Here is a 25,027-nt window from a genome sequence, read left to right as displayed (position 1 = left end):
CGGTAAAAAAGAACTAAAACAGGACAGAACATCACCAGAGAGGCTGGCATCAGTGAGGCTGTGAAGCAGTACAGTATGGTTGATGGTATCAAAGGTGGTGGATGTGTCGAGAAGAGTAAGTGCTCCCACGCCGCCCTGGTCCTACAACCGGGCAAGTTCATCAACCACTGAGACCAGCACTCCCTTGGTGCTGTGCCCTGGGTGAAATCCAGACTGAGGAGTGTCCAAAAAAAAGACTCTGTGAGTTTCCTCAAAAAGGGGAGTAAAGAAATCGAGTGGAAATTAGCCAGAACAGACGGATGCAAAGACGGTTTCTTAAGTCTTAAGAAGATGAATAACTAGGGCTTGCTTCAAGATGGAGGCAATAGGGCCAGAACTAAATGCAAAGTTAACAGCCTCTATGAACATAGTCATAATTTCCTTCAGCACGGGGAGAGCAATAGGAATATGAGGGGAAGTGGATTTTAGCTTCGCAGTAGCCACAATCCTTTCCTGTTGAGTAAAAACAGGAGAGGAAGACCACCCGTGAAGTGAATTAGGAGTAGCGAGCACACAAGGTGGCTTCAACCGTCTTTAGCCCGGAAGAGCGAATCATGTTCCGAATGTTCTCAATTATTTACTTAAAATAAAAAGACAATGAATCGCACAGAGACTGAGAAGGTGCAATAGCATCCGGGGAACAGAGGAAAGAGAGCGTATAACTCTAAATAATTCCCTAGGTTGATAGAGAGAAGCTTCAACGCTGTGCGTAAAATATACACATGTAGCCTCACGGATAGGTTTGTAGTAAAGAGATGAAATTCGGCGTAAGGCCAACCTAGCCTTAGGGCAGACGGCCGGCCGCCATTTCCGCTCGGCTAGTCTGCGTTGGAAGCAGAACACGCAAAGATATTCATTAAACATAGGTTCTGACATCCGTGATCTTGGTTTAACAATCTTAAGAGGAGCGAGATGATCGGCAGAAGCAAGAAGAGAGTCAGAGTGGTCCTTGCAGTGGGAGTGGGTAATTACCTGTGTAAGAATATCAGCTGGCGCCATTGAGCCCCCATTAGGCGGCAGAGCAAGAGAGGTTTTATCACCTGGAGCAGAGGATTTGCATTGCCAAGAGAAGGGTATTATACGATGGTCAGTCCAAGCGACAGGCAAACAAGGATAATCCGTGGTAGAGGATGGAGGGCAGAAAAAGGATCCAACGTGTTACCCAGCTGTTGGGTGGAGCCACCAACCAGATGAGGAAGGGCAAGGCCATACATGGCAGAAACAAAATGATTTAGTTGCAGAATCAGAGGGCTCATTCGGTTTAAGATTGAAATCACTGAGCACGCACAAATTACCAAGGTCAGCGACTAGCTCAAGAAAGACATCACAAGATGAGATATCATAGACAGGCGGCCGATAGACAAGCAGAATATGAGCAGACATTGTGGGTAAAAGAATAAAGCGGGCCGAAAGGGCTTCCATTTTAATATTAGGACTGAAGGGGAGCAAGGTGCCGATAAACCTGGAACTAAATATGATAGCAACACCACCCCTAGGGTGGGCTGCAGCCCGAACTACAGGAAGGATATTAAAATCTGCGGCATGGAGTTGGACAACAGATGGACCCGATGTTTCACTAAGCCAAGTCTCTGTGATACTCTCAATCAAAAGATCATAACGCTGTGCAGAGTGCGCAACTAAAGAGCGGGCATTCCGTAGAAGACATTTTAAATTGGCATGAGAGGAGGTTATGGGGATTAGACCGTGCTCCTCAGACAGCGCCCCGCCAGGGGGGATTTAGTGGATGGGGGGGGGCAAGCTGCATAATAGCTCCCGTGATATGTGCCGCCTACCAACAGTACCTTTTGTAGACCAAAGATGAGGTCCCGGCTCTCCGACCGAGGCACGGAGGAGCACAGATGAGCTTGCCTTTAGCACGCGTCCACTCCTCCAGTCACATGCAGGGAAAACAATTGGGGGAGTGACGTGGTAGCAGACAGCAATGGAAGAAGGACTTCAAAGAAAACAAACACACATGTTAATTAAATGATTATTATATTATTTTTAAAAGGCACTCCCAAGTTTAAGCATAAACACCCACACAATGCATTTTAGCAGGACCACAAGGGGTCAGCCTATCAAACACATGAACTTGCTGGCAAAGTCTAAATTCACAGAATGAGTGAGATAAGAAGCCTCACCGAAAGCTCCCACCGAAAGATCCCTCCCTGACAAATTTCCAAACTTCCCTTTCCCCTTTGCATGCTGGTAGCTCTAGTCTTTGGGCAACCACTTGACAGATTCCAGCGGTATGCATGAGGGTGATACATGCCGATAGCTCTAGTCTCTGGGGAACCACCTGAAAGATTCCAGCGGCATGTATGAGGGTGGTGCATACCGATAGCTCTGGTCCCTGGGGAACCACTTGAAAGATTCCAGCGTCATGTATGAGGGTGGTGCATACCGATAGCTCTGGTCCCTGGGGAACCACCTGAAAGATTCCAGCGGCATGTATGAGGGTGGTGCATACCGATAGCTCTGGTCCCTGGGGAACCACTTGAAAGATTCCAGCGGCATGTATGAGGGTGGTGCATACCGATAGCTCTGGTCCCTGGGGAACCACTTGAAAGATTCCAGCGGCATGTATGATCGTGGTGCATACTGATAGCTCTGGTCCCTAGGGAACCACCTGAAAGATTCCAGCGGCATGTATGAGGGTGATGCATGCTGGGCGCTGTAGACTCTTGGGAACCACCTGAAAGAATCAAGAAAGCAACCTGGCCAGGACAGGAGCTTAAAGGCACAGGGACATGCAAAAAGTTACCAAGGTACACACCTAATGCCATGCATACCAGGGACTCCGGGATGGGGGCCCCCCTCACCTTCCTCAAACCACTTCTGGGTATGTCCGGCTCCAGTGTTGCCCTAGTAGGCTGCCTACCCCAGGATGTGAAGGGCCCTTGGCCCTCCTTTATTTTAAATGCTAACAGTACTCACCCCAAAATTGCCTTTTAGGAGGCTCCCAAATTTGACAGGGAGGTTCTCGTGCATGTGTGGATGAAGAAGCAGCGGCTCCGTGGCCTGTGTCTCCCGGGTCACTCTTAAGACTTCCTTCCGCATGGGAAATGCAAGTTTGATGTCCTAAGGGAACTATAATTTGCAGCTAGGTACAATGTAATCAAATGTTTTATATTTGATGCCATGACCCTCCATCCTATTCCTGCTTTGCCCCACCCACACCTTTTGCCCTGCTTTCCTCACTTACTCCTCCGCAGACTATGCTCTGGTTACCCCGGCAGCGGGCACAATGCACCATTTTCCTGGACAAGGTACTGGTGGCAACACAACCACTGTGATGGTGATTGGCGCGGTATAAAAACTGCTTAAACTAACATGAACAATCACATATGATCCCTTTTCTGTGCACAAAACAATGTGTGATGGCAACTCTGGGACTGTCACAAATGTGCAAAGAGAACATGTTTGAACCTCTGTTCTTGGGTAAAATGGGAGTTCTGCATTGGAGGATTGCAGCATTCTAAGCCATTGATTGCATTTTACACAATCTCTATGGCAACCTGGACCTGTCTTTGGCGCACAAGGAATGCCACTGGATTCTGAAGTTCTTTTGTTTGTAACCAGAGGTCTCCCTTGCACTCCCAGGGACGTCATTTGGTGGTCGCCACGGGTCGCAACTGCGACCCCTGAGGTCTCCCACGCTACCCCTGTGGTCTCCCTTGTTACCCCTAAAAGAAAAAAAGTTTTTGTTGTTTTTTTTAGGTGTAAGCTCCTGGGCTGTGGCCAGCACTATGTAACTATTTGTTTTTGGAGTGCCTGGCTTTCTTGTTCCGGCTTCTGAAAAAAAGAGGGGGTCAAACAAATGTAACACTTTGAGTAGTATTCTAAGAAAGAGTAGGAATAACAAATAATTTGACTTTCTGGAATTCTATACTATAATTGCTAGACTCATTAAAGGCTCATTTCAGGCACACTTCATGGGGTGAGTCACTGATTTAGTCTGTTCTTAAAAACCTCAACTGAGCCTTTAATCCATCTGAGGTTGATAAATGAGTACCAACACAGGTTGGGTGATATTGTATGTATATTTGTTCTATATAAAGCGCTTAAGCGTAGGTGCTATATGATAACACATCATTATCATTTGGCCTTGGACGTCTGCTTGCATTCGCAGTAATTTGGTAATATCGGCCCATACACACTGATATGAATGATACATATGGTGATCCATTCTTGTATGAAATGTATGTCACATTGTAGTGATATTGTAACCATATTTTTCGTACATTACTTAGGAACAATGCTATGTGATGCCACTTTCTATTTTGTTGAGGGGTGAAAGGTCGTGTTTCATTATTTCTCATGATGTCACTTCGAGGTGGGTTCAAATAACATCAGATGTCAAGGGTCATGTGATATCACTTCTGCTACCCCTGCTATTTTGGTGAAATTACGTCCCTGTGCATTCCCCCTTTCCCCTTGCACTTTTCGTTCTCGCACTTGCACAATCTGAATGGCACAGGGCCTAGTAACATTGTTTGCTTGTCCTCCCTCTGTCTTTCCTCTCTTGTCTTGTTGCGCCTAGAAACACTTGTGTACAGGTGCGTTATAAATGACTTATCATATCATATCAAATAGAGACAATGAAATTGTTTGTTTCCTGGATGGGAGGGAAAAAGGAGAGACGTGTACATACATTACATCTAAGACACTGTGCTTTCCGTTTTTACTGATTTTTTCTCATAAATACAGGTGGAAATCACAATTTTTCCCTTCCGTATTTATTTGCAAAAAATTGATAAAAAACGGAAATGCAGGTCTCTTGGTTGGGTCTTTAAGCTTTCAAACATGTATGGCAGGCCAATGGCTGTGCAAAGCAACAGAACGGGAAGGTTGAAAAGGGAATTAAATTCCTTTTTGAGTTGTTTAAATGGCTACACAGGTGACCTGTTGTGCAAGAGCGTGCGTCTAGGCGCTTCCCTTTGCAGGCGCCTGAGTGCTAATGTGTTTTCTCATGTAAATAAATGTGAAAAAAAGAATAGTTACAACTTATCTTTTTACATAGCAAATAAAATATTTGGATAAATACAGAACAAATGACCGAATACAGACGGAATTGGTGCAAAAATAAATACCATAAAACCGGGAACCTTAATTAAGAATGAGGCGTGCGGAGTGCCCATTTAGAGCACTGCAAGCTAGCCTGGGCAAAGTCTAAGGTTCCGCTAATTTAATGCATAGTGATGTCCTCATGTGTGTCATTACTGGTTGCTCTTGGTTCTTTAGAATGTAGCCCTGAACATTAGAAACTGTTCCCCCCTCCCCCCTGGCAAGAGTACATGTGTTTGAGCCATTTCAAAATGTCATGTACATGACATATTTTAAATAGAAAACATATTTAATAGTTGTACAACCCAGCTGCATGATATGTTGCAGTGTGTAGCACGGTTTTGCGTTGGGGGGTGTGGTGGGGTGGTTTGGGGGGTTAAGGCGTACGACCGCTTTAAAATGTCCTAGTCCTATTTTGAAAAAATATGATGCAATGTATTTAAGGCAGCTGTGTCTGCCGTTCCTTTGGTTGCCTTGAGAAAGCACAGGAAGCCTTGTGAAATGCTGAGAAAGTGCCAGTGGTTTTAAAAACAATACGTACAAGTATATGACACGCTCTTTGAGCTGGATCACCGTGTGCAAAGGGGCATTAGGCCTCCGAGGGGTTGCACAGTGTGGCAGCCTGACCAAAAGACTTTTTCATCTTTTTCTTTTGCTTGGAAATATATTGACGATAATTTTAAAAGTGGAATTTTACATTCGTTCATATGCTTTTCATCTTGGAGGTTTATTACTTTTTCATCAAAAATGCTTAGCAATCAAAAATTTAAAGTATATCTTTTGTACTTTGAAAATGTGTTTTCTAACTTTATTTTTAAAAATGCGTTATGCTGACGCGTTTCTTGACACTTCAATGTTATCGTTAGGACTAGCCGGCATTGCGCTGTGACTCGCAGGGAATTAAAGGCATACATGTAGATTGATGTGGAAAAGGGAGGATATTTGAACCAGATGTTATTAGTTTAAAGGTGGCTATCGCACCCAAAAATGTAAACCGGCTGGCGTTCTCTACAAGCCTGGGCAACCTGGCCTATGGGGTTAATATCCCTTTTTAGGGCTATCAATGAGTGCAAAGTTAGATTATGCATATATAATTGAAGCTATGCAAAACAAGGCTCATTGTCAAGCTCATCTAATAGCCAAATGTGCGAATTAGACGTCTGGGTTCACCATTGAGGGAACACTCATGCTATATAAACACAGCTATTGCACCGCTATCCTAGACGGCCTGGAAGCCCGAGCTTGGAGAGATGTAAGTTGGTTAGACCAACTGAAGAGACAGTTCTGGAGAAAGGTTCTGAGATGCTCTCCCTCGAAACCTGTAGAACACTTGAGATTTGAGCTGGGGTTATTATCATTGAAAGCACAGGTATGGAGGAGACAGGGTGTCTTGCATATGAAAGCAAACTCAAATCCTAAATCCACTTTATTGAAGATTGGTGCTGGCGACAGGTGCCGAGATATTGATAACAGTAGCAAGAGATTGCACCAAGAGGTAGATAACTTATATGACAACATAAATTGGTATCCGGATTTCGTGAGGGGCACGAACCTCGCTATACTAAGAACTATATTTATCAAGAAACTCGAAAGGTGGGATTGGGAAAATATTTATATTCGGTTATCATCTATGAAAAGGTACAAATACATCGCAAAAGTGACTTATAGGTTCCTGGACACACAGTTTTACTTTGCCCCAATCCGGCTGCGCGCAGTCTAAGATTTAGGTTACGTACCAATCAGCTCCCACTGTTGGTATTTAAGTGGGCACGCTTTGTGGGATACTGGGAAAATTGAGACGCTAAAACATGCTTCAATGGAATGTCAAGTCTTGGGTCCAACCTACATGACCTTATTTGGTAAATACGTACATGAATACGACAGGATAACGAGTGAGTCATGTTGGAAATATTGCCTGAATAGTGACGCAGAACAGTTGCACATAGATTCATACAAAAAAATGGGTGCATCTTGATGAAAACATCCTGATTTGTGAAAACATGTTTAGCCATCTTGCCTTTGCAGCCCTAGCCTCAGCCAATTGGGCCTAAAGGTAGCATGCCTCGAATTGTAAAAGTGATAGGCTAATTTTAAGAGTCAATTAAGTTTTACCCTTAGAAAGATTACATTAGTATTGATAGTATATTGTCAACGGTTTTAAATAGGCGTGTGGCCCTAATGGCCGGAATGATGAAATAGTGATGCATGGATGATATAGAATGTAAGTAAGAATTGAAGTTAATCGTGATTGATGATACTATGTAACTCTGACTGGTTTTAAAATATGTAACTGGAAACAGTTGTGGACTGTATATATTTTAGTGTTCCGATTGTATTATATTCTGATTTGATTAGATTTGACTGATCTGTAATCAAAAGTTGTACATTTTAAAAGTTTTTCAAAATTTGTAAAGATTCTTTAAGTATCAAACACTAAAATAAAATAAAAATAAAATATTAGTACAAAGGATTTGCAAACTATAGTGTTTTCATAATGATTACTTTTCATGACAGAAATTTAGGTTTGTAGCCAGTTGAGGGAACAGCAGGTTGACCCTCTGATCTCAGGGAAACCACGCCTAAACTCACTTTGTTTTGCTCGAATGGCCCTAATCCTAAATGTTGGTGTGTCCCATTTGTAATGCAAGGATCAGTCACGGGTAGTGAGGGACCACAGAAAAACTCCACACCCAATACCCAGGTGAACTCGCAGAATCTTTATGAAAAGGTGCACAAAAGATTGGTCGGATAATGGTTGACAGGGTATTGGGGAGGGATGTTAAAGCAAAACAGGCCAGCATACTCTCTCCCTTCTCGCTTCTCGTTGCACTCTCTTCTCAGCTCCCTCTCTTAGGAACACTGTCCATGCTCATAACTCAACACCCTCATACTGAGGAGTTTTCCTTCTCCTGTGTATGGGCAGGATTATTGAATCTGGGTTGTGATTGGTGGGCCAGGTTGTCGGAGTGTCTTGACTGTCATGAACGGTCCTTGGAAGCTGGATCTACGTCCTCGCCGTGTATTCCTGTCTGATGAGGATCAGTACCACGTGTTGCCTGTTCAATCAATTAGTTGGGTCCTCATTTACCTAATGAGGCTCAGCTTTATCAGCTGAAAACTTAAGAAGAGAGGGCCAATCGCTACCTTGAGGTCAGGCAGTCTGAAGATGGTGCCCCTGTCTACCACACCTTGGATGCTGGTGGAATGGTGCGTATGTGGGTCATGAGCTGCAAAGACACTTTGCACTGTGTCTCTGTTCTCGAGAGGTCCCATGGTGCAGAATGTGGGCCCCTTGCTTCAAGCCTTTGGCAACATGTGCTCTGGTCCCAATCCAGGAATGGCCAATCACTCATGCAACTGTCAAGTGTTGGCCAACCCATGGGGTTTGTGCCACAGGGTTGTTTTTATGGCTTATTTCTGTGACCTTATGCTTAGAATTGATTCTTTCGACCCATAGATTCCTCATATTTGATACATCCGGTATCCTGCTTGTTTTGCTTCAGAAACAATTCGTCATCAGAGGGTGCTACCTCAGTTCCGCATGCACAGCACGCTTTGAACGGTTTGGTCGTCTCAGCAATTTTCAATTGCATTTTTCTCAAAATCTCAAGATATGTCTACTCTGAAAACCAGATTCAAGACGTTTGTGGACTGTGTATCAAAAATGTTGATTACAGGCCCGCCCAGGATATGCCTCTGGTGTCTAGTGGTGGACCATAAGTTCGATGACTGGGGGTCTTACCAGTCGATGACCGTTAAGACTGTGAAGGAGAGGAATGGGAAGCTCACCCAAGATAGGCCACAAATCTCCTTCACCACCCTGTCAAAAAAGAGATCAGCCAACGAAAAAAGCTCAAGCGTCATCTCACCTCTGAGAGCTAACATGCACTCTAAACATTCTAAGTGCTCCAGATTGAGGAGAGATTCCCAAAATTCATCTTCTCATTAAAAAAACGAAGACGAGACGTCATCGCTCCCCATCATCGTTGGATTCCTCACCCGACAGAAAAAGGGTATGTTTCCCAAGCAAATCGGCATCTAAAGCATATTGGAAGGAATTTCGCCTCCAGATGCTTGAGGCGTTCTCAAAGGTGGCCCCTCACAGCCCTTCAAAGGAACTTAAAAAGGCTTCATGGAGCCATAGAATTCTGCTACTTGCACGCCTAAGAGCCCGGGCAGTGAGTCTGAGAAGTGTCCTCGAGAGGCGTTGACGGGTTCGACGACTTGTGGGAAATTGAAGCCATGACCTTCCTCTTATGCTCCGTTAAGGGAAGCAACGTCACGGCCTTCGACGTCGAAGCCATCAAGGATATTTTTCAGAACCCTCAAAGTGTTTCAAGTCCTTATCAAAGAAGGACTTTTTCAAGACTGTGGACTCTATCTTTGAAGATGAAACAGAGTAAAAGGACAATCCTCCATTTGGATTGGAGTATGGTACTCCACATGTACCAGAAGAACTCATTTCGGATGAGTCTAGGTTGCTTAACCCAGTTGATTGTTTAAAGGATGCAAACGGCTTGGACACTTTGCCAGACTTGGAGTCTGATGCTTCCTACAGGTCTGCCATGAGTAAGGTGACAGAGTACCTGGGTTGGGGTTGTCCCATTAGAGAGATTGAAAAAGATGATCTGACAGAGATCCTAGATTAAGGTCCTCCTAAGAATACTGTCTTTCCTTTTCATACTGCTTTACAAAATTGTAGAAAGCCAGTCACAACGCCAGCAGTTAATATAGATCTGACAAGAAAGTACAGGCCTTCAGCTATTGACCCAACGTTTCTTTCTAGACATCCATCTACATAGAGTCTGGTGGATCAAGCAGCAACGTCTACCTCAAATGCGGCGGCCTACCTGGTGATCCCTCCTGATAGGAATGATGCAAAATGTGTTGCCCTAGGAAAGAGGGTGTTTTCTGTGGGATGCATGGCCCTGAAGGCCATTAATGCTCCATGTGTTTTGGCTACATTCTCCTATACACTGTGGCATGTGTTTGCTCAGGCTGCAATGCATATTTCTGAAGGAGAAGAAAGAGAAGGTTTTCTCAACATCGTCCAGCATGGGAAGGATGCAATGTGTCAGTCATTGCAATCAGGATAAGACTCCTCGGATTGTGTGAGCCACTGTATAGCAGCCTGCGCTGCTACCAGAAGATCTAGGTTGCTGCGCAGGTCGGGGTTTGCCCCTGATGTTCAGGCAAAGCTATTGGACATGCCGTGCGATAGCTAGCAGCTATTTGGCACAAAAGCAGGCAAGAGTTTGGAGAAGCTGCAGGAATCCAAGGGAGCTGCTAAGTCACTGGGAGCAGCGATTTACCAACCACAACAAACCTATTTGGCCACAGAAGGTTGGAGGGGTCATTCCTCTTGATACTATTCATCATTCGACAGAACAAGCGGACAGATGTCTCATCGAGGCCAGAGAAGACTAACGTGTGGTGGTAGAGTCCTTGGTCCACATGATGGAATTGGGAGGCAGACTAACACAGCATTTAGAAGAATGGCGAAGCATTACTTTGGATACTTGAGCAGTGTAAACAGTAGCCCATGATTACTTTCTCCCAATCTTAAAGAGGCCCCCAGATTGTTCCCCAGGCAAACAATCTTTAAGGGAACCAGATCTGGTCCTCCTGCAGTAAATTCTCTCCCTGCTGTAGAAAGGTGTGATAGAAAGTGTAGCTGTAGCAGAGAGGAACCAGGGATGGTACTCCTCTTATTTTCTGATTTCCAAGAAAGACGGAGATCTGAGACCCATCCTGGACCTGATATGTTTGAACAAGTTACTCAGGAAGAGAATATTCAAGATGCCCACTCTTTCGCAGATCCTCCAGACCCTTCAGCTCCAGGATTGGATGCTGCCACTCGCGAATCAGGATTCTTACTTCCATGTGCCTATACATCCCAAGCACAGGAAGTACCTGAGGTTCGCCATTGGCAGTTCTCACTTTCAATTTCGCGTTCTGCCATATGGGCTCAACTCCATCTGAGGATTTTCACCAAGTTGATGGCAGTGTTGGCAGCCAATGTTGGGAAGGGTGAGATTCACATATATCCCTATCTGGATGACTGGCTGAACAGAGTTTGTTGTTTCAAACAGGTTCTGGAACATCTCAGCCGCACCACCACTCCCTCGCCAAACTGGGCTTCTCCCTCAAGTTCAAGAAGTACCACATAACACTTTTTCAATAGTTTCATCTTATAGGAGCTGTCCTGGACTCTTCCTCTGGGAAAGCTTTGCCCCCCAAAGCAAGGGCTCAGCATATTTTGCAGATGGTAAGAACCTTTCCGAATGCCCAACCTCTGCCGGCCTATGATTTTCTGAGGTTGCTCTGCCTTATGGCATCCTGCATTTTCCTGGTGTCAGAGGCCCGTCTGAGGATGATATCCCCCCAGTGGTACCTCAAATTCCAAAGGTCACTGTTCTCTTGCAGTTCTCTCTAATATATATATCACAGGGCCTGCGCTAGTGGCCCTGTAGTTATGGTTAAGTTGCTCAACTCATAGAAAGAGCACTTTGTGGGTGGCTCATACCATCTCCCCCTTGGACAAATTCTCACCAAGCTTTGCAAAATAAGTATATGGCCGCTCAGAACGATTCTGCGAAGTTTGGTGCAATTTTGTTCAGGGGCAAAGTTATAAGGGATTCCCAAAATGTGTGCGGTAGGAGCAGTGGCTTGGTCCCAAAAGCGTGCTTTTGTAAATTTGCTGTAAATCTGTCTAGTCATTTTTTTTAAAGCGGGCAAAAAGTAGGTGATGAAAAATGTTGACATTTCAGGCCGTTCCGTGGACTCACTTACCTATTGGATCCGCGGACAGCCCCCCGTGGCCAAACAGGTTCCGGAGTGATGTCCACAGACATTGGACGCACCTGCTGATTGGATGTCCTAATACATGATGTGCGTCACAACTTTTGAAACAGGTGCCATGTTGGATTTGCAAACACTGCCTGTAGTCCGGGGACATCGCAGTAAAAGCATATTAAAAACACCACATTGAACATGTCAAACTAATGAAACTACGTCTGGGGAGTTGAGGGGTGACGAGGATGGGATGACATATGGCCACAAACAGCCAAACATTGGGTGTTTTTTCTTCTGCGAAGTCCACAAACATCTCAGGTGTTGGGTGGAGGGGGGGGTTGTGAGGTTCGCTGACATCCCAGATGTTCGGGGCCTTGCTGTCTTATTTCTGCATAATAGAGTCAGTTAAAAGGAGTTTTTGGATGGCTTATAATTTTTGGTGCCACTCAATGAAACTGCATGGGATTTTGCAATATCATTGTAAAACCGACCTTAAATGATTCTGCAAAGTTTGGTGCTGGTACGCCAAGATTGGGCAAAATTAGAACGGGGGTATGAAAATATTTGAAAGGCTTCTAAATTTCATGGGGTTTGACAGATCTGCACACAAGTTTGCAAACAGATTTTAGACCCAGATTTCAATGCTTTTTTTGCTAAATTTGGTTGGATTCCGTTAAGAGGTGGCAAAATTAGAGGGGGGTCTCAACATTTTTCGATGGCTTATAACTTTGTTGCCATTTGCCAAATCTACAGAAATGATAGCAGAAGGATTATAGACCCACCCTTGAATGTTTGTGTAAAGTCGGAATGGATTATGTCAAGATATGGCTAAGTTATATGACAATTTTTGTACGTACATTTTGACATTTTTCAAAAAATTAAACATGGACGTATTTACACAAACCTGTGTATCTCCTTTCATCTATCTTCATCTCTACCTGTGGTGTTCCCCAGGGATCTAACCTCTCGCCCTGGCTTTTCAACCAATACCTGGAAACTCTCGCCCACTGCATTGCCATTTTTTGCTCAAATTTCTAGTGCTACGCTGATGACACTCAACTCATTTTCAAGCTGCCCTCTGCCACCTCCTCTCTCTCTCTCATCTCTGATTGCCTAACTGCCATTCAAGCTTGGTGTGCCGCCAATTATCTTTGTCTGAATGCCAGCAAGACGGAGATCCTCCTCATCGGCACACCTTCACCATCCTTTCCCCCTCACTCTCTGGCCGGCCTCCCTTGGCCCTCCTCCTACCCCCACCTGCGAGGCTAAGAACCTCGGGGTCATCTTTGACTCCACACTTTCCTTCTCCGCCCACATCTCTGAGGTCTCTAAAAAGTCAAATTTCCGACTGCACCCCCTCAAAGGTACTCTGCCTTTCCTCTCCTTCCCCAGAAGCTCATGGTATCTCAAGCTCTGGTTCTCTCTAGGTTGGACTATTGTAACAGCCTCTTTCTAAATCTACCTGCCTCTACTCTCCGCCCTCTGCAACTAAGCCAGAACAGGACTGCGAGACTTGTCCTTGGCCTCAAGCCCTGGGATCGTATCTCTCCAGCTCTGAAATCTCTCCACTGGCTCCCAGTGGATGCAAGGATTACATTCAAAACCCTCTGCATTGTCCACAAGGCTTTCTGGGGCTTGGGTCCAAAATGCCTTCAGCTATCCCTCCGCAAATACCTTCCCTCTCGAGCTCTTTGCTCCTCTACCTCCAACTCACTCAGGGTCAGTCGTTCTTCTAAGAAACAAGCTGGGGGTAGATCTCTGTCTTTGGCTGGGGCCTCCCTCTGGAACAGCCTCCCTGCCACTCTAAAACTTGAGGAGAACCATCTCCAGTTCCGGAAGCACCTCAAGACCTTCCTCTTTTCTTCTGCCTTCGCTCCCCCTCTCCCCTGCTGATCTGTTCTCTCTTGGCACTGTGCACATGGCCACCCTCTGTCTTTTGAGCCCAGGTACCTGCTCATCCTGCCACCCTCCTGCACTGCCTCCAGGCCACCCCTTGCACTGGGGTCTGTATCTGTACCCATACAGCCCCCCCTTTTTCTTCCTGCACTTATCAGACCTACCCTGTCTGCTGCCTTAAACCTAGCACTTGGAAATTTCTGGCTGCATTACCACTGTTTGTTGCCTTTATTATTTATTTATTGTTATTTATCTGTTTCTCCTCTGCTTCGCACTTTCCACCTCTCCCCCCTTCCATGCACTTCCCCCGCCCTCCCATGCACTTGCGCGTTCTCAATGTCACTGGGCCTAGTAAGATCTCTGTTTTGTTCTCCCCTATTCCCCTCCCTTGCCTTGTCGCGCTCTGAAACACTTGTGTACGAGCGCGATAGATAGAAATAAAATATCAATCAATCAATCAAGGAGCATTGATAAGGATATCAAAAGCATGGTTTTGCAAATGTGTGTGTTTTACTTTTTGAAAAGTGTCATATCGTAGGTACAATGGATTTTGTCAAGATATAGTAAGTTACATGATAATTATTTGTACGTACATTTGGACACTTTTCAAAAAACTAAAACATAGATGTATTTACAGCAAACCTGTGCAAGGAGCATTGTCAAGGACTCGAAAGCATGGTTTTCGCAAATGTGTCTGTGGTTTATTTTTTGAAAAGTGTTATGGTAGGTACAAAAAATAGTAATATACCTTTGGTGACTAAGTTATAGCCTGTGGCCATGGGCAGTGGCCAGATTGTCCGGGTCATGGCCAAGGCCCATGACCCGGACAATCTGGCTAGTGGCCATGACCACGAGGGACTGGCTATGTACATTTTTCAAAATCGAGATAGGTTTGAATGGGAAACAAAATACTGCTTGTGGGTACAGGTTGAAGTGCTGGATGGGATTGCAGCAAATATGCACAAGGAGGGTCAGCAAGGACTCCAAAGTATGGTTTTGTAATATGTCCTGTTTTTTTTTGTTTCAAAAGTGTAAAATGTAAGTACACAACACTGTGATATAACATTGGTGTCTGGGCAATAGGCCTGGCTGTCAGCAAGGAGAAATGTGTACTGTAACTTTCTTATTGGGGCATGCAGCATGGCCGAAGCGGTAGGTATAACTTGGAAAACATATTCTGTTTGCGGTTACAGCCTGAAGTGGTGGACTAGAATACAACAAACTTGCGTGACAAGCATTAGAAAGGACCTGAAAGCATGTTTTGGGTAATATGTTTTATTTTTGAAAGTGTAAGAATGTAAGTAAAACAACTACTGATATAGATTTGTCTGGGTTGTGGGCCTGTTCCTCGGCAAATGCAAATGTGTACTCTGATTTGCTTATTGGGAAATGCGGCATGGATTTGGAGACTGGCCATGGTTGCAAGCCATGAGCACTGGCCATTGGTTACATTATTAGGGTATAGTGGACACTGAGCTAGGATGCAGGGTAGGTGCAGTGAATAATAGGGGTGGTTTGGTTCAGCCGGGGTCATGGTGGAGCGTTATGCATAGGCAATTGAACGATGATTTCCATCCCCAGCGTGCGCTGCTGATAACGATAGACATAAGCAGGTGTTGCAAAAATATGTTTCTTAAAGGAGGGTTATAGTTCTTTCCTATATATGAAAAGAGGAATTATATACAGTGATGTAACCCCATGAAACATTTTCACTTATAAAAGCCTATTAAGGATGTTACGGTTAAGATGCATCCCACCCTTGGAACTCCTCTCCTCCAGTAGTTAGCTAGTGGCACCCCGCCTTGGCTTCCGAAATGCAGATGCAAAAGATTTGTAAAGTTGTTAAGTGGCAGTTAGCGGGTGGAAGCTTAATATGGTCATACGGTTATATGTACAGTTTCTGGAAGTGATTGGTGGAAGGATGTGTGACTGTTTGAAAGCAGGCATTGAGGGAGTGTTGCAAATATGAAAATTAAAAAGGGTAGAAGGGCTGCCCTGTGCGTGTGCATGTGCCTGGAAAGGGGACTGTGGAAACAGTGGATAGTTCTAAAGGTCCATCGATTATGGTGCTTACTGTATGCTAGAGAAATGTATTTGGGATTGAAAATTGTTTCTGTCCTTTTAATTTTTCTCTAGTATACAATTGCCCATTAGCACCCTGGGCAGGGGAGCCAGCCAATCAGGTGGCTAGGAACGTGGGCTTGAACCAAACCGCCAGTACAAGCCCACGTTCCAACCAACCTGACGGCCGGCTCTCCCCACTGCCATCTTCCCTTCCATCCCATCTGTTATTTTCTTGTCACCCCCTACTTACATTATTTGAGCGGCGGCGGGTGACGCTGCCACATTTGGTCTTGCTCTAGGCATCCCGCAGGTCACCATGGAAAGGGAAGAGGGGCTCTGTACGGAGCCCCGCCTTGCCTTTCCATGGTGGCTATCTTGGAAAAAGGATTTTCCTTCCTACAGCGGGACTTTATGCGCGTCCTGTTGTAGGAAGGACATTGTTTTTTTTAGCACCTCGGGTTACCCCTGAATGACATTTTGATGTCATCTTTCATGTCCTGGGTGTTAGTCTTAGCAGTGCACGGCAGTGGCGTGAGTTATGGTTGCTTACCTTACCATAACTGGCAAATTTCTGGGGGGTTTCGGTTTTACTTGTAACCATAGCGTCTCTATAACAACGTTTTTTCATTGAATTTCATAGGTTTTTATTACTGCAATTTAACAATAACGTCCCTTTAGCAACGTTTTTTTTATGTTTATATTCACTGAAAAAAACATTAGTTAAGAGAGAGTTAAGGTGATCAGATTTAACGCAACAAAAACAAAGAAATTCAGCAGATGCGGGAAGTGAAGACCATCTTAACTCGCCGTACCCCATAGATGTCCCCCATGATGTATTTTTATATGGCATTGTGACTCCTTAAGGTTCAGTATATATGTGCTGATGGGCTTTGCAAAGAGGGAAACTGAGTTAAGATGGCCATCACTTCCCGCATCCACTGAATTTCAAGGGTTTTGTTGTGTTAAATCACCTTAACTCTGTTTTGCTATATTATAGTTTCCTTAAGGTGCATTAGCCATGGCATTTGGCCACTCTACATGTTGCACCAATAGGTTTCCTTAGGGTGCATTAGCCATGGCATTTGGCCACTCTACAGTCACTGGGAAGGCTCCAGTCAGTCTGGACTGGACTTCACAACAACACCATATATGGAACTTCCACCCAACAGCCAGTCAGGGGGAAGGGACAGAGTCAGGGCTTCCCAGGACTTTGGGAAAACAAGGTAACAGGCAATAGAAAGCAAGAGGCCACAAGGGCCATCTTATTTTCCATCAGGAATCAACTGATTCCAATGGCAGGGCCTGGGTATCCCAAAATGGAGGATACTCAGCGCACCTGTCAAATTCAGCATGGAGCTGCCACCAGCCCATACCCTGCTCTGCAGGCCACCCATGGGTGCCATAAGGGTATCCCATGGGTCTGTTCATCAAACCAAAAGAGAGAGAGCTGCACCGCCAGGAGTCCCACATGAACTCCTGCGCGGAAAACACTACAGAACACATGATAAAAAGGCAGTAAAGGACAAGGATATGGAGGCCCTGTCCCTCCGATGCATTTGCAGCATCACACTTACGTTGCTGGGTAACCATATTCCTTCTACTGTTTCCCATTTGGCCGTTATGGGCTAATCCACTCCTATTGCAATGTGTAGTTCGTGTTACTTGTCCCATTGTGCTCTGTTGGGTATTTGGATGAATTAATAACTGTGACTATGATTAATTATGGCTAAATCCGAATGTCTAATATATTACTAGCTAATTCTTTGTGACTGGATTCCTATGCTGAACTCAAAGATATTTAAAAAAAAAAATGTTGACGACACGTGTTCCGAATTGTAACAGACCCAAGTTTAACAGTGCTGAATCACATTGTTCTGTACCTCGCTCCCGCTATATGAGATTTACTTTATTTTTTGGAAAAGTTTAATTATAATTCCTCTGGTGGATGTTTAATGGTCCCCCATAGATCATAGGGGCAAGTTCCCTTGTTAATGTCTGTCGTCCCTGTTGCATGTATTGGCCGGATGCCCTTGGTCAATGCTCCGTTTTGGTGCTAGCAGCCTCACTTCTAGTACTGTGTTCAATTCTAAAATGACCTGAATGGTGAATAGATGTTAGATAGAGTGAATTCGGATTATTAGACATTCACTTATATGAGGTCATTAAAGAACGATGTGCGATGCCTTTCGAAGAAACACAATAAAAAATAAAGGGGGCGGAGGGTGTTTTGAGCCAATGGTTTGGTTGTACTGCCTAGATTCTTATTTATGTGAATCTAATGAGAGGTAATTAGCTTGTTCTGTCCTTTAGTTTAATTCTTTTTCGGATTTATGTCCAATATGTAATATGTCTATTGTGAAATGAGTGTGTGTATTTTCTCCTAAAATCCCAGATGAACAGATTAAAACATTAAAGACATTTTACAGGAAGGAGTACATCTCGTTTAAACCTCTTTCCACTGTACGGAATTTACAAATCATTTTTGCTTCTTCCTGTCGCAGTTTAAGCTAGGGTTACTCGCTTCAAACCTGCAAATTTTAAAGTTCTTTTTGTCCTTGCATTGATGTTCCTTTTGCCAATGCTGGGCTAATGGTGAGGTTGTGCTTTGATTTCCTAATTCTCTTATGGTGCTCCCTATGTAAATCCTGTGGCATTCACAAATGATAACATATGACATATTTGGTTCTGCAGTTGATATGTTCCGAAATGTTATTCTTTATGCCATATTTGTCTTCAAAGCTTGATGTACTGTCCATGGCATGTTTGCATATTGTGTAGGTCCCACATTTCCTAAAGCCCTTTGTTTGTCCGGGTAACCAGGTGGTTGCATTCACTGTCTTTAAGTCTGGAAATAAAGATGGGCTTAGTATATTTTTGATGGTCCTTGCTCTTTTGAATATGATCATTGGGCTGTCTTTAATGTAATTTCTGACATGTGGATGCAATTATAGAAGGTGCCAATTTCTTTTGAGGATGTTTCTTAGGATTCCATTATTTTTACATTATGTCGTGATGAAGCTGACTTCTTCCATTTGGTTGTTGGTTTGGGTTTTTGAAGTTAGAGTCTCTGTTCTGTTCAGATTCCTGGCTTCCTTTTGAGCCTTGGTGATGGTTTGAGGGCCATATCCTCTAGCTTTAACCTTCTCGACAGCAGGTGACATTCTTCCTCAAAAGTCTCTTGTTTTGAGCAGTTTCGGTGGGCTCTGATGTACTCTCTGCTTGGAATGTTCCTAATGACCGAGTTGAGGTGACAGTTGGTTGCATATAAGGTTGAGTTTGCCTCTGTTGTGTTTCTGAAAGTTCTGGTCATCAATTGATTTTCTTTCACGTAAATGTTAAGATTCAAGAAATCTATTTCTACTTTACTAGAGTTTCCAATAAATTCTGTCCCCATGGAGTTGATGTTTGCTCTGTTCCTGAATTGTTCCAACCCGTCCTCTTCTCTATTCCATATTAATAGAATGTCGTCTATATATCGAGTCCAAAGGATCACGTGTTGTTGAAATGCTTCGTCTCCATACACATGTTGGTCCTCATACATCGCCATCATCAAATTGGCAAGTGCGGGGGCAAATTTAATCCCCATTGCCACCCCTCTGGTTTGTCGGTTAAAATCTCCAGTGAACATACAAATGTTGTTTTGCAGAGTCAGGAGTACCATTTCCTTTAGCATACTGACCGATTGAAATTTACATGCAGATTTTTTGGAGAATGTGTAATCTATTGTTTCAATTGCCGTGTTGTGTCTGATAGATGTATATAGTGACTTAACATCCCAAGTGGCTAATATATAGTCAGATTCCCATTTGATTGAAGCCAGTTTGTTGATTGCAGAGGTGGTGTCCTTAAGATATGCTTTAGTTTGATTTACCAGGGGGCTGAGTGTGTTGTCAATAAACTCCGCCATATTCATTGTTGCCCAGCTGATCCTACTTAGAATGGGTCTCCCTTCTGGTATTTTATCAAAAGCCTTATGAATCTTCGGTAGAAATTATATTGTAGGTAAAGTAGGTTGTTGCATGTCCAGGAATGATTTTTCCTCATCTGTGATTAATCCTTGTCTATGCCAGTTTGTTATGGCATCTCTTAGTTCAATTAGGATTTGCTCTTTTGGGTTACCATCAAGTTTATTGTAGAATAAGGGGGTGTTTAGGTGATTTGTGGCCATTGCTACGTAGTCTTCCGTGTTCATAACAACAATTTTGCCTCCCTTATCCGCTGCTTTTATAGACAAGTTGTGATTCATTTTAAGTTCCTGCAGTGCCGTTCTTTCTGCTCTAGTCAAATTGTCATATTCGTGTTCGAAATGATTACTGTTTTTCTTTTCTTTTGATTGTCCATGAAATCATTGAGATCTTTAGTGACTGCTTTACAGAAGGTGTCCACAAGGTTGTCTATCACTAGTTGTGGTGTGATCCTGGATTTTAGTTTCATGTCTTTTGTCTGAAGGCTGGTCTGTTGTATCTGTAAATCCTGTATGGTTTCATGAATGGGTCGCTCTACTGTGTATGTAGTGAGCTCAAAAGATGGATGTTGCTTAGATCTTTAATTGTATAATCACTGTCCTCAATGTCTGGTTCTTTAGCATGGAACATCGAAACTTGTGTTGCAAAGTAATTTTTTAATTTCAGTTTACTGACGAATTTGAACAGATATATGTGCACATCAATTATATCAAAATTCGTTGAAGGGGCAAAAGAGAAGCCTTTATTCAACAATGAAAAATCTCCAGTTTTTAAGTGATAATCAGATAGATTCAGAACTAGGTCATTTGTTTGTTCTTTTTCGCTGCTTCTCTTGCCCCAGGTCTTGTTAACCGCCTGAAATCTTCTAGAGTATCTGGATTGCCCGTGTCTACCACTCCCCCGCTGACCCCTCCTCCTGTGGTTTGATGTTGTGGATTGGTCTGCTGGGGTAATAAAAAACGCACCTGTTTCTGTAAATTGATTTTATTGTTTTTCTTATAACGTCTGATTTGGTTATGGAACCCTGTCCCTCAGTTGCTTTCTCTGTTGGTTCTGTGTCTTTCGTTTGGTCTCCTTCTGATTCTGCATCTGAACTGCCGGGTGATGTATTTGGAGTGCTCTCTCTTGATACTGGTTTTGTGAACTGTCTGTATTTTTCCTGGAAGGTATAGACTTTATCATTTTGGTAATCTCTGTCATCTCGGAAAAATCTCAGCATTTTTCTTAATTTAATTTCATTTTGGTAGTCTTTTAAAATTTCAAACATTTTTTGGTAATTTTTCTCCTTTGTTACTTCCAGGGCCTTTGCCTCTGTGATTTCTTTTTTAATTGTGCTTGAATACACCCCAAGGGTAACCTTTTTCATAATTGCCCTTTCCTAATGGAGCAGAGGAATCAAGGACTCCATTGTTACCCGGGCCATTGCAACCTTTTAATTTCAAGTGTTTGAACTAATAGAGAGGGCGCAGAGTTCTACTCCATAAGTACCTCAAGCAGATTCCTCACTTTTTTACAGTATTGGTTTTACTTTGCTTTCTGGGACTTGTAGTCCTGGGTTTATAGTGGGGGAAATCTAGGCATATACGCCCCCAAATGCAAAGTTAAAACCAGGACTGGACTGCTGTCTCCTGAATGGAATTGATAATGTTAGCATCTATGGTTAAAACTGGGTTTTCTATAGCGCCATCTCGAGGGGCGAAATGGGCCTTGTGAATGGATTTGGGTGATATCTTTCAGAAATGGTTGAGTACTCGGATGGGGGCAGAATGTCATCTTTCTTCTTCACAAAACCTCCCCAAAGATAATGGAAGAGAAGAGGGTAAACATCTAAACCAGAAGGAAGACAAGATAACGATAAAAGCCCCAGAACCAGAAAAGCACTGCTCATCTCGTGCAGAATAGAGAATGCAAATACTTCACGTGCTTCCGCTGTGAAGGGCGGCCAGTGCTGATGAACTGCTTCCGGTTCAGTGAACAGTGCAGAGCTGGAGCAGCGTCCGCCTCGTCAATGGGCCCAGTTCAGCAGAACATGTTCTCTGCGTTATTCTCTTTCTAAATATCAGGATGAGTAACTGATTGCTGGAAGGATGTCCAGGGCTGCATGGGGGCTGAGGCCTTGCACGGCTCAGTTCCAGCCAATTCCAGCCGATGCTCTCGATCCAGACATGATTCGCTCGCACTAAATGTCAACGAAATGATGAGAAATAACGATAGATCTCTTGCCCAGCAGATGTCACTGTCACCCATGGTTAGAATTACATCATTGCTTTAAGATACTTTGGGGCTGGAATATTTGCTATGTAGTACTCTGAGTACTCTGGAAGTGAAATACAATGTACAGAAGAATTTAATTGATTTTTACATCATATTATATTGATCTCTTGTCATTAAAATGATTTCATAAAATGTACGCCTACAAATCATGGATTTCCTTCAAAATAACTGAGGGATTGGAACTTGCATTGATCTATTTTGATTTAACACATAGAATATAAGAATTCACTACCTTTTGTGCTAGATGCCAACTATTGACAGCGAACTCAGGCAGGAAACAATGACCACGCCAAAAACATTAATTCAGTACACACTGGTCCACAAATGTACTTTACTATAAAGAACAAATAGTCTGGGAGAAAACTATTTAGTAGCTCCTATAAACATGAATGCAAAGTTAACATCACTGCTAAACAATGGAGTAACCATAACCCAACATGTTTCGTTCTTAAACGTGTTTACATACAGATGAAAGAACTTCTTCAGGGGATTCTATTCTCTTAACATAAAGGACAGTTCTCTATAATAATCTTTCTTTCACCAGATGCCCCCACCAGCAGGTAAAAGAGATGAATTCCTCAAACCTCTGGCGTTAAATTACCACCCAATTTTCAATATATCAAAACGCGGGGAGCCTAGGCGCCTACAACTAGGTATAAGCTGAAACAAAGCACAGACAGTTGTTCCTTTTCACATGACCGAAATTCAACACTTTTAAAACATCTAGTCCGTATCAACGGGCTAAGTGAAATATCCAATTCCGAGGGGGACACTTACTGTGTCTCCGTGTACGACTGAAAAACCTTTTTTCAGATGCAAGATTTCAAATAAAACGAATACCGATTACATTTGGGAAGATTGCAAACAATGAGAATGGCGTTTTTCCCATAGTGTAACGACATGACGGATTAAAGTCGGCGTTGGAGTCACTACGACCCCCGATCTCAGAAATGCATATTTCACTAAGCCCGTTGATGCGCTATTGCATCTCATCACTTACAGCCGAAAAGATTTTGAGAGTCTGCTCCTATGGCATTATGACATCATTCGGTGCTTATGCCTGTATTTATTGATGCTAACACTTAGACATTTATAATAATCCATTACGTATATAGATCTTTTGCCGAAGCACTTTTCATAGCACACTCATTATTTAACCCGTCAACCGAAACTAATGCTCATCTGTTGACCTTGAAAGGATGAGTAGACCTTGCTAGGATTCAAACTGTGACCTGCAGGACACATAGATCCCAGCAGGGTTCACTTAACCTACTGAGCTATCTTGCTCCTGAAATGTTCGTACCACAGCATTTGGTAATGCATTGGCTCTGGGGGTTATATTTCCTATTGGCATATCACTTATTAGTATAGTGCTTAGAAGCAGGAGGAGTATGTCATGGCCCCCCAGTAAACCTGAAAGTAGTAGTGTTATATTTTGTTTAAAAGGGGACTGGAGTGAGACAGGAGAGGGTGGTGGATAGATTTCCTAATACATGTTTCTTTTTAACTGCACAATTGATTGGCCAGCACACAGTGACACCATTGGATGCCTCCGCAAGGTGAAAGATAAACTGACATGTGCCAGTCTGCACTTCCCAGAAATATATTTCAGCAGAGTTGATTCAGCCCTTCATCCTTCTGAGGTTGCTAAATTAATTAAAACTACATTTTATTTTAATACGACTAATGTTTACAGTGCTTCGAAGCCAGATGCGTCAGTGGTCAGATGTGTATCGTTATACATAAAAAAAAATAATACAAACTATTTTACCAGAATGCAGGAAAATCTAGACCACCATAACATCAAAATGTGGAGTATTTTGTTCACGCAATGCTAGGTCTCAGAAACAGAAAACATTAGGACTGACTATGAATAGGAAGCTCTGGAGCATCCTTTCTGCCTGGCCTATATAGCAATTACTAATCTCCAGCTGCAGCCTTTCAATAACAGCACATTAGAGAAAGGCGAACTTCACAGGGTGGTTTCTGAAATTAAAGAGGGCTCTAATGACAATGATGTGTTATTTAAATAGCGCTTTCGCCAAAGTGCTTTACAGAGAACTTATGTACATACAATTCTCACCCAAACCGAAGATGGTACTCATTTATCTACCTCAGAAGGATGAAAGGCTGGGTTGGCCTTGCTGGGATTTAAAAATGCGACCTGCAGTTCAAGCAAATATCACTGCAATGAGCGCTCAACCCGCTGAGCTATTTTACCAGCAGAAGACTGGTTATAAGGACCCAATTTATTTTCGTTTTCACATTGCCTCTGCAACCCTTAGACAGGGGTCACAGAGGCAGTGCCAGATGCCAAAGGAAGTCACTGGGGGTCGCTGCTGTGACCCCTGGATGCAAATGTATTATTAATTACAGTTTGCTGGGACCTAGGTGTGCCACCTCCAGGCTGACGAGGTTCCATATCCAAAACGAGATTAAGGTGAAAAGAAAACACACACACACACCCCTTACACCAGCTCAAACCACACTTTTAAACACTTTCACAAACACTATAAACACTCTTTCACACACTCTTAACCTCTCTCACACTCCCCCTCCTCTGCAGCAAGGTAATGAACCTATGAACATTCTTTCTGGGGTTGCAATTTGGAGATTACTCACAAATGTCTGTAGCAGGTGCCTGTTCTCTATCAGCTATTCAGAGTGCTCTAGTTACCCATTTCCATGTGTGAGACAGGCCCCCAGTTCTGCTTTGGAATTCTGGGAATTCTGGGACTTGTATTTTTGCATTTTTCCTTTTAGATTTAGGACTACAAATCACAGAATTTTAAGAAAATTATGGTACTTAATGGCTTTCTCACGCATGAAATGGGGAAACTTGTTAGCTCTGGCCATCTCACTGCTATGACCTGTACCTTACCAATAGATTGGTTGAGCAGCTGAACTACTCTCCAACACATATAGCT

At 43.4% G+C, this 25,027-nt stretch overlaps 1 protein-coding gene across 2 annotated transcripts in view; it reads left to right on the top strand.

The window, feature by feature from the left end:
• The window catches only part of CHN2 (chimerin 2), a 938,196-nt gene that overhangs the window by 64,102 nt on the left and 849,067 nt on the right, over positions 1-25,027 (top strand). The gene's annotated exons all lie outside the window — the stretch shown is intronic.

Source organism: Ambystoma mexicanum, chromosome 2q (genome assembly GCF_040938575.1).
Source record: "Ambystoma mexicanum isolate Mex_15411 chromosome 2q, UKY_AmexF1_1, whole genome shotgun sequence".
In the NCBI taxonomy this organism is placed as follows: Eukaryota; Metazoa; Chordata; class Amphibia; order Caudata; family Ambystomatidae; genus Ambystoma; species Ambystoma mexicanum.
This window is presented reverse-complemented; position numbering and strand designations above follow the sequence as displayed.